The 10,410-nt window shown below is 43.9% G+C and overlaps 1 protein-coding gene across 2 annotated transcripts in view; it reads left to right on the forward strand.

Annotated features, from left to right (window-relative positions):
• Positions 1-10,410, forward strand: part of BOP1 (BOP1 ribosomal biogenesis factor) — a 250,013-nt gene that overhangs the window by 66,228 nt on the left and 173,375 nt on the right. The window lies entirely within an intron of this gene.

The following is a 10,410-nucleotide window of genomic DNA, read 5'->3' on the forward strand; positions in this document are numbered from 1 at the left end:
GGGGCATGGCGTATGGGTAAAGGAAGATTGTTCCAGGCATAGGGTGAAGCAAGGCAGAATGAGCGGAGCCTGGAGTTGGCAGTGGTGGAGAAGGGTACTGAGAGAAGGGCTTTGTCCTGTGAGCGGAGGTTACGGGCGGGAACATAGGGGGAGATGAGGGTGGAGAGGTAGTGAGGAGCCGCAGACTGAGTGCACTTGTAGGTAAGGAGGAGGAGCTTGAATTGTATGCGATATCTGATTGGAAGCCAATGAAGTGACTTGAGGAGAGGGGTGATATGAGTATATCGGTTTTGGCGGAATATAAGACGTGCAGCAGCGTACTGAACTGATTGAAGGGGGAATAGATGGCTGAGTGGGAGGCCGGTGAGGAGTAAGTTGCAGTAATCAAGGCGAGAGGTAATGAGAGCGTGGACGAGAGTTCTGGTGGTGTGCTCAGAGAGGAAAGGGCGAATTTTGCTGATGTTGAAGAGGAAGAAGCGACAGGTCTTGGCAGTCTGTTGGATATGCGCAGAGAAGGAGAGGGAGGAGTCAAAGATGACTCCGAGGTTGCGGGCAGATGGGACGGGGAGGATGAGGGTGTTATCAACAGAGATAGAGAGTGGAGGAAGAGGAGAAGTGGGTTTGGGAGGAAAGACGAGGAGCTCGGTCTTGGACATGTTCAGCTTCAGGTGGCGGGGGTAGGGGCTGCTATCATTTTGAACAGAAGGAGTTCTCTGTTTTTCCTGTTTCCTTTTTTTAGTGTCTGCCTTACTCCCTGCTGGCTGAGAAGGTCTTAGGGGGCAGAAGGGAAAAGGGCCAGTTGAAGTTTCTGATTAAAACCAACTGGATTTGAGAGAAGCTGGCATGCTACTAGGATAGGAGGTCTAAAAATGAGGAAATGATAGAGATATGGAGTGCCTGAAAATGCACTTCATGGATCATTTTAATGTTTCCCTCTCCAAATACAACCCTGTCTCTCCCCCCCACCCCCCATCCCATTTTAGGCAGTTGAAAAGCCCAGCTTTCCTCTGCAGAACAGGCTTTGCTGCAGTTTGGGCTGGAGGGTCTCCGCTCAGAATGGTGCATGCATTTATTTTATTTATTTTTTTAATTTATGTACCACCAGTCTCAATGTGCTTAGCAGTTCGCACAAATAAACATTGACAGGTTCCCATAAAATCACATCACATCACAACAGATAAAAGCAGACAAAATTTAAATCTTACCTAAAAAATAAGGCCTCACACCACCATGTTACTAACAACCACTTCTATCATACTGCATAAGCTTGAGAAGAAAGGGATGTTCTAAGTTTCCAAACGCACATCAGATGGCTGAGTGTTCTATTGTTGGGCACCAAGAATTGAGATTGCACAATTTCTGCTAATGTTTTTCATCAGAACTAAAGAAACACACAGCAAATCCTGTCTCTGAGCATGAAGGGCCCTCAGAGGCTGAAGGAGCACAAACAGTCCAATCTAACTGCAACGCCTTAAAAATCAGTATGAACACCTTAAACTTGACCCTCTCTTGCAAGGTGTTTATTTAACAACATTCTTTTGTTATCAGAGCTACTGCTTCCTGAACTTTATTGTACAGAGATTTTTTTTCTCTTTGAAATAAACTGTTTTCCACCAATGAAGGGTAGCGTGATCTGAAGGGGGGTATCCTGTTACCAACCATGCAGCAGAATTCTGCGCCAATTGTAGAGCATTAAGAACCATTTCAGACAGCCAGGCAAAGAGAGAATTTTTGTAAAACGGTATCTTCAGAAAGGAATAATATTGATTGTATCTGATTAAAAAAAAAAAAATCCTTTAGCAATCAGCTGAATGTGGTTGTGGAAAGTCACCCCCTTATCCAAACTTATTCCTAAGTAATGCATTTCATGCTTCATTCCTAACACACATCATCTTGGACCTGGATCATATTAGTGTTTTTGTTTTGGAATAATTTAAACTTAACAACCTATTGGCCAGTAGCCACTCGGAACAGATAGGGTTACACCTCTTTATTTGAACTTACCATGAACAGGTGGTGCCCTCGGACACGTCTTCTTTAGCTGAACCTTATATTCCAGGCCGGTCTTTGCATTGACTAAAAGAATGTATGATGGTGATTCCCTCATGTATTCAAATTTGTCGGAAGATTACCTGAGGAAATGCCTTGTTTATGTTTATGGATTGATTTGCCTTTTTTGCTAAGGGCTGAAGCCTCTTTGAACACATTTAAAGTAATGTTAAAAAACATACCTTTTTACTCAGGCTCTGGATGGTGTGTAATAGGGCTGTTGTAACTTCACCAAGAAAATCCTGCATGACTGTGTGAGACTTTTTAGATTAGTTATTGATTTGCCTCTGGAATTAAGAACTATGTCTGATCAGTGCTATCACAATTGTAGTTCTTTTCTTTTTGTATGTATATTTTTTTAAATATATTTTTATATAATGTAAACTACTGTGACCTGTATAGTAAATGAGGGATATAGCAACTTTAAACACTGCCACCCTGCGTCTCTGCCCTCACACTCTTCCATTCTATTCTCTAGCACCAACCCCCTTCCTCTCTGCCCCACACTCTTATGTTCTCTTCTCTTGCACTGACCATCATGTGTGCACACACTGATGCCCTTCCTTTGTGCCCTCACACTCTTCTGTTCTCTTCTCTAGCACAACTCTCATAAGTGTAAACACACTGCTGCCTTTCCCTCTGCCTCACACATTTCCATTCTCTTTCTCTAGCACTGACTCCCCTCCCCCCATGTGTGCGCACACTGCTGCCCTGCCCCTTTTCCCTCACACTCTTCTGTAGCACTGACCCTCACCCATGTGTGCACACACTGCAGCCCTTCTCCTCTGTTCTCACACCTTTCTGTTCTCCACCACTGACCCTCCCACACTGCTGCCCTTCCCCTCTGCCCTCACACACTTCCATTCTCTTCTCTAGCACTGACTCCCCTTCCCCACGTGTGCACACCATGCTGCCCTTCCTCTCTGCCCTCACACTTGTCCGCTCTCTTCTCTAGCACTGACTATCCCTCATGTGTGCACACACTGCTGCCCTTCCTCTCTGCCCTCACACTCTTCCATTGTTTTCTGTAGCAGTGACTCCCCCCCCCCTCTCCATTTGTGCACAACTCTGCCCTTCTCACTTTTCCATTCTCTTCTTTAGGACTGACCCATTCCTCTCTGCCTTTACACTCATCCATTCTCTTCTCTAGCACTGACCCTCCCTAGGGTTACCATATTTGCAGAGACAAAAAAAGAGGACAGAATAAAATAAAATGCAGCTCCAGCCCCACACCACACCCTGCCACACAGTCACTTTGACCCCCCCCACGAAAGCCAGACTCCATAAGTGATGAAAATACTGGTAAATCTAACAGAAATGCATTTTCTTCTGTACTCTGCTAAATACAAAATTAGAAAATAGGTACATTTCCAAAAAAGCAAACATCTATGAGCAGCATGTCTCCCTTTCCTTTCTCTCCCATCTGTGAGCAGCATGACCCCCCTCTCCTCTCCATCCCCTTCTATCCATGTGCTGCATGTCCCCCTCTTATCTCCCTTCCCTCCCATTCATGTGCAGCTCTTGCCCTCTTCTCTCCCTCCCATCCATGTGCAGCATATGAATCTACTACTACTACTACTTAACATTTCTAAAGCGCTACTAGGGTTATGCAGCGCTGTAGAGTTTAACAAAGAAGGATAGTCCCTGCTCAAAGGAGCTTACAATCTAAAGGACGAAATGTAAAGTTGGGGCAGTCTAGATATCCTGAATGGAGGTATAATGGTTATGTGCCGAAGACAACATTGAAAAGGTGGGCTTTGAGTAGGGATTTGAAGATGGGCAGCGAGGGGGCTTGGCGTATGGGCTCAGGGAGTTTATTCCACACATAGGGTGAGGCGAGGCAGAAAGGGCAGAGTCTGGAGTTGGCGGTGGTGGAGAAGGGTACTGAGAGGAGGGATTTGTCCTGTGAGCGGAGGTTACGGGTAGGAGTGTAAGGGGAGATGAGGGTAGAGAGGTAATGAGGGGCTGCAGATCGAGTGCATTTGTAGGTAAGTAGGAGAAGCTTGAACTGTATGCGGTACCTGATCGGAAGCCAGTGAAGTGACTTGAGGAGAGGGGTGATATGGGCATATCGGTCCTGACGGAAGATAAGACGTGCAGCAGAGTTCTGAATGGATTGAAGGGGGGATAGATGGCTAAGTGGGAGACCAGTGAGGAGTAGGTTGCAGTAGTCAAGGCGAGAGGTAATGAGAGAGTGGACGAGTGTTCGGGTGGTATGCTCAGAGAGGAAAGGGCGAATTTTGCTGCTGATAAGGAAGGACTAAGGGGGTTGTGAGTCAGGGAGAGATGAAAGGTGCTGTATGTACATGCATGTGTATCTTTCTTAGACTCTGGACACAGAGGCCCAGTAACTGACCAGTCCTGTCATCCATGTGCAGCATATGAATCCCATCCCCTCTTCTTGTGGCCTACCATACAGCCCTGTTTGAGACAGGAAAGAACTCCACTTTTCCTGGCTGCTATCACCGCTTCTTTAAAATGCCTGCTGAGATATGAAGTGGTGGCCTCGCAAGACTTTTACGTAAGTCTCACGAGGCCGCCACTTGAAGTCTCGGCAGCCATTTTTAAGAAGCAACGGCTGTGGACGAGAAAGAGTTGTTCTTTCATGCCCCAAAGGGTGTATTATGGTAGGTTCAAGTGGGTGAGAGAAGGCCTGCCCCTCTGTCTGCCCTCCAGCCAGCCCATCTGTCCAGAAACCCGGGTAAACAGGCAGGCTGGTAAAAACCGCCCGGACCCCTGGCAATCCCCTGAAAAGAGGACATGTCCAGGGGAATCCAGATATATGGTAACCCTAACCCTTCCCCATGTATGCATACTTCTACACTTCCCCTCTGCCCTCACACTCTTCTGTTCTCTTCTATAGTACTGGCCCTCCCCCATGTGTGCACAAATTGCTGCGTTTCACACTCTTCCAGTCTCTCTGTAGCACTGACCCCCCCCCCCCCCCTTTTGTGTGCACACTATGATGCCTTTCCTCTCTGCCCTCACACTTTTCCATTCTCTTCTCTAGTGCTGCCCTTCCCCTCCCCCATGTGTGCACACTGCTGCCCTTCCGCTCTGCCCTCACACTCTTATGCTGAGTACCAGAAACTGATTTATGAGGCTATTTAAAAAAAAAAAAAGCAAAAACAAACGCAGCTGCCAGTGTCTATCCTGTCCTTGCTTTTTGTTTTTTTTTTAATGTTGACTGTGCATTGCACCTGGTACTACCACTGTATGTGTGTGTACATGTGGGGTTCACGTGAAGGACTAAGGGGGTTCTGAGTCAGGAAGAGATGAAAGGTGTTGTATGTACATGCATGTGTATCTTTCTTAGACTCTGGACACAGAGTCCCAGTAACTGACCAGTTCTGTCATCCCCCACCCCCAAGTTTCTGGACACATTTTGCTAGTGTCTGGTTGAAATTAGGACTGGCTCCCCCACCCTTGGGACTGGGCAGATGAGGTGGTTGCAGAGGGTGTGAGTTCTGGTGATGGTGGTGGGAGTGAGATCATAAAATGTGGCTGCAGTGAAATCAAAGCCTTAGTCTCTCACAGACAGAGAAACTCAAAGAACCATCACTCTGTACTTTTCCCTGCCATGAGGGTGGACAGTTTTCAAATAATACATTAACTGGAAAATTGCCCTCTCTACTGTATATTTCATTTTGTTTTGATTTATCGTTTTTTTTGGTACCTTATTGCTATGTTTTGTTTTATTGGGACTTTTTTCCAATCCAAATGATAGTGTAAGCAGTTTTGCTTTCCTTTGGAATGAAGGGATGGTATGTTAAATGTTGTTAAATAAACAAAGAAAATACACTCTGTAGTGTAGGTCATATGTAATACAGATGTTAAGGTCATATGACAATATTGTGTTGTAAGTGAATGCAATCAGATCTATGGTGTAATTTATTATTATTTTATGCAGAAGCAAAACAAAGTGATTTACGCCACACTATAACCACACGATACGCTATCCTTTTATTATATCGAGCTGTATTGTAGCACTATATTCATACAATGTAATATTTAAAGCACAGTTTAATATTTAAAAGTATGATGGTCGATTATGTATTTTGCCTGGATCGTTCTGGGAAGTGTGTATTGGATTATCACTATTGTTGAGTTCCCACTGCAGCTCCTTGTGACTCTGGGCAAGTCACTTAACCCTCCATTGCCCCTGGATCAAAATAAGTATCTGAATATATGTAAACCACTTTGAATGTAGTTGCAAAAACCTCAGAAATGTGGTATATCAAGTCCCATTTCCCTTTTTTCCCCTTTTAATTATCAAAATCTCAGGGGGTGAGGGAGGGGAAACGGGAGCCTGAAAGGTGATGGAGAGGATTGCAAGGATTGTATGGATATTGTACCTAATAACTTGTGCACTTGCCCTGCCTCCCCTTTCCCCTCATTTCTGGACACCAATGCTTGGTGACTGAGGACAGGACCGGTTCAATTAGACAGGTTAGAAGCAGATTTGTAGCCCTTTTACACTTCTGGTTTTCTAGTAGGCAAACAATTTGTTTTGTTTTCTTTTGGTCATACAGAGCAGTTCTGTAGGCACCGCTGAATAAGGGTATGCAAAGCCCCTGTGGACAGAGTAGGAGATGTGCAGGCTGATGCACTACTTCACTATTTGTTCAGTGCTGTCTGTCTGTCTGCTGCCTCTTATTTTCTGCCATGACCCTGCAAGTGTAGAGGAGGCAGAGCAGCTGAGCGAACGGGCGGCAGGGGACTTGCAGGAACACTGCAGCCATTGTAATTGGATCATAGCTAACCTGCTTGTCCCGAGAGGACAGGAGCCAGGCGCGAGTGAGGGATTCCAGAGGAGGAACTGCTTCCTCCCGTAGCAGACAGACAGACACAAGGGAGGCAGGTGGGCAGCAGGCCAACGACAGACCTGCTCTTCCAATCTGGGCCGAGGACAGCTGGAGCTACTTTAGGAAAAAGAGGAGGGGGGGGGGGGGCGGAAAAGGGGGCTGTGTGATCCAGCTCTACTATGGCCCTAAGAAACTGCACGTCAGAATCAATATATAGTACTATTCTGAGTCCTTAAGCATTTATACACGCGAATCAGTTTGTAGTAAACCCCCTTCCCTCAAGAAGTGTACATCAGAATCGGTATGCTTCACCTTTTCCCCTCGCCAAGAAATTTGTACATCAGAATTGGTGTGCACTTTGTAGCGCTTTGTAGCGCTATAGAAATGCTAAATAGTAGTAGTAGTAACTACAACCTCCTGAGAGAGAGGACATCAGAATCTGTGTGTACAACCCCCCCTCTCCTAGAAACTGTACTTCTGAATCAGTGTACTACCTCTCTTCTCCCCCCCCCCCCTGCCCGAAGATATATGTACATCAAATTTAGGTGCCCATCTGATCGTCTGGGAGGCTTAGTGCATAGCTTAGTGCTTGTTTTGTGCACAGACTTCTGCGCTATTAATGGCCACTCAATGCTAGGAAAGAGTTTAGTGCACAAGAACACTGCGCAAAGACTTGCTTAGACATTAGTACATTTAATTAAATCCAGTGGTAATGAAGGCATTAGCTTTTAAACTGCAAAGAAGTACACATATAATGCCTGCTTTTCTAACATTAGACATTTTGTATGCAACCTAAGGAGAAGGCAGAAGTTAGTTCGCTCAGAAGTTTCACATGACTGAACAAACACTCAAGCTGCCTGTTTTCATTTTCTTCTACCTATGTTACTCTCCCACCTACCCTTACCACTGCTCACTGTGTCTTCTCCACAGATGTTTGAATTCCTTTGTGTTTCTATTTATTTATTTATTTATTTATTGCATTTTTTATCTCTCATTTTCCCACCTATTTGCGGGCTCAGTGTGGCTTACAGTACATTGAAATGATGGAAATACAATTTGTTCTAGATGCCATTACCTGTTTTTTAATGATTTGGATTGTAGACTTAATTACTCACTTTTCAAAATCAGAGGTTGAGGTGACCTACAGTTGGATGCAGTAGTTAGGTCCTTACTCTTGAGGGTGTATGATCTAGGTTGATACCTGGGTACCCCAGTGCTTTGTTTCTATCATCTCACCATTTTATAATGGAAATTATGATAAAATGAGGAAAGTAAAAAGAGCAGCAACCAGGGTTAAAAATCTGTATGGTGCATAAGGACCATTTAAGGGTACCTCTTGGAAGCCCTGATAAAATGTATTCCACAAGTTAAAAAAAAAAAAAAGGGCAGACTGAAATCAAACATCTTCCAGCATGGTTCAGTGCTATGAAAGAGAGAATTACAACCAAAAAGGCATCTTTGAACAAATGGAAGGCAAGACTGTTGCTTTTTCATTTTTCTATGGCCACCCCGGGGAGACTTTTTTTTTTTTTTTTTTTTTTTTTTTGCATCCAGGTGAATTATTGCTTTCTTATGCTGATGCTATCCAAATGCTAATACCCTGGTCTGATGATGTGTCTGTTATAAATACCATTTCATCTTGTATAGCAAGGATCCAGGACTGGGCTCTGGATAACATGCTGAAACTTAATTCCAGCAAAACTAAAGTTTTTTGGTTTAAGAATCCATGCACTGGTATGCCCTCTTCTATTAGGCAGCTAGATGATAAAATCTTACCAGTGGAAGATAAATCCAGGGTTTTGGACATTGTTTTGGATTCAGCACTGACTTATGAACCACAAGTTAATCAATTGTGGAGAAAAACTATATATAGGTTAAAACAATTGCAGTTAATCCAACCGTATTTTGATCAAGGTGTGTGTGCCTTGCTAGTTCAGATGCTAATATCACATCTCAATTACTGCAATGTCCTCTACCTGGTTTTGTCTTCCAAACTTTTGAAAAAAGTGCAGCTTATCCAGAACACTTCAACTAGATTAATACTTCAGACTTAGCAAGTTTAGTAGCATTTCTTCTTATGTTGCAAAATTGCATTGGCTCTCAATATGCGAAGGAATTATGTTTAAACAGCATGCTGGTATTTCAAATTCTATTTGGAGCTACATCTGAAATGCTGATCAATTTTGTTTCTGTTTCCCTGCTGTTATTCTTTTCTCATTTACGGAGCTATCTGGTGCTTCGACCCCCCTTTTTTTAAGGAGGTTCCAAATTGGATAATATGCCACAGCTAGCAAGAATGGTATCATTTTGGAATTCTTTGCCGTATTGTATTAGAGTCAAAATGAATGATTTACTGTTTTGTAAAAAGTTAAACAAAAAAAACTTTTTTGTTTAGGCGTTCTTGCATTTTTATTCTTACATTATTTTTGAATATCAGGAATTTTATTTTATGTTATTACTAGTGGACGTTGGTTGCAGTTCATACCTGCTTCAGCGTTGATTGGAGTTCATATCTGCTGCAATTTTGTGTGGATATTTAGGGATATTGTAATTTTATGATGTTGATGTTTTTATTTCTAAAACCGCACTGGATCCATATTAGGGGATACAGCGGGTAACAATTGGTATTGGTAGAAAAGAGTATAAAGCACTGGTAAATTAGATAAGCTCTTTGAGCAGGGACTGTCCTTCTATGTTTGAATTGTACAGCGCTGCATAACCCTAGTAGCGCTTTAGAAATGTTTGTTAGTAGTAGTAGATGCAAAACATTGATAAGGTATAGCAAGAAATTTCAGGAGAGACTTGCAAAAAGAGACAAAAATTAATAACTGTACTGGAAGGACAACACCTCTCTAGGTACTGCCATGGAGCATCGGCACTGGAAGGAAAACACTTCTCTTGGTACTAAAGTGCAGTGTCAGCTTTTCCAAAAGGCACACTCCAGCAAGTGAGGCAGCCCTTTCGGGTGCAGGTACCTGGTAGACGGCAGGTTTAAATGTTAGCTCTGAATGTGGATGCTAGTTTAATTAGTTCCCTTGTGTGCATGGTATCTTTCCTATTCAATTTGGAGTTCTTTTCTACACTTTTTATTTTATTTGTAAACCACTGTGATGCTGTCAGTCAGTTTCAGTGGTATGTCAGGTATTGAATAAATGAATAAATAAATGCTGCCCTGCATTGTGGATACTGGCGGGACCACGTCTCTCCAGGTACTGCCTCGCATTGTGAATATTGGAGAAGACTGCGCCCTTCTAGGTACTGCCCCGCATTATGGATACTGGCAGGACTGTGCCTTTCCGGGTACTGCCCCGCATTATGGATACTGGCAGGACTGTGCCTTTCCGGGTACTGCCCCGCATTATGGATACAGGCAGGACTGTGCCTTTCCGGGTACTGCCCCGCATTATGGATACTGGCAGGACTGTGCCTTTCCGGGTACTGCCCCGCATTATGGATACTGGCAGGACTGTGCCTTTCCGGGTACTGCCCCGCATTGTGGATACAGGCGGTAAAGCTTTTCTGCAGCTTTTACCGTGCTATAGGTGGACTGTTTCAA

Source organism: Microcaecilia unicolor, chromosome 1, assembly GCF_901765095.1.
Source record: "Microcaecilia unicolor chromosome 1, aMicUni1.1, whole genome shotgun sequence".
NCBI lineage: Eukaryota > Metazoa > Chordata > Amphibia > Gymnophiona > Siphonopidae > Microcaecilia > Microcaecilia unicolor.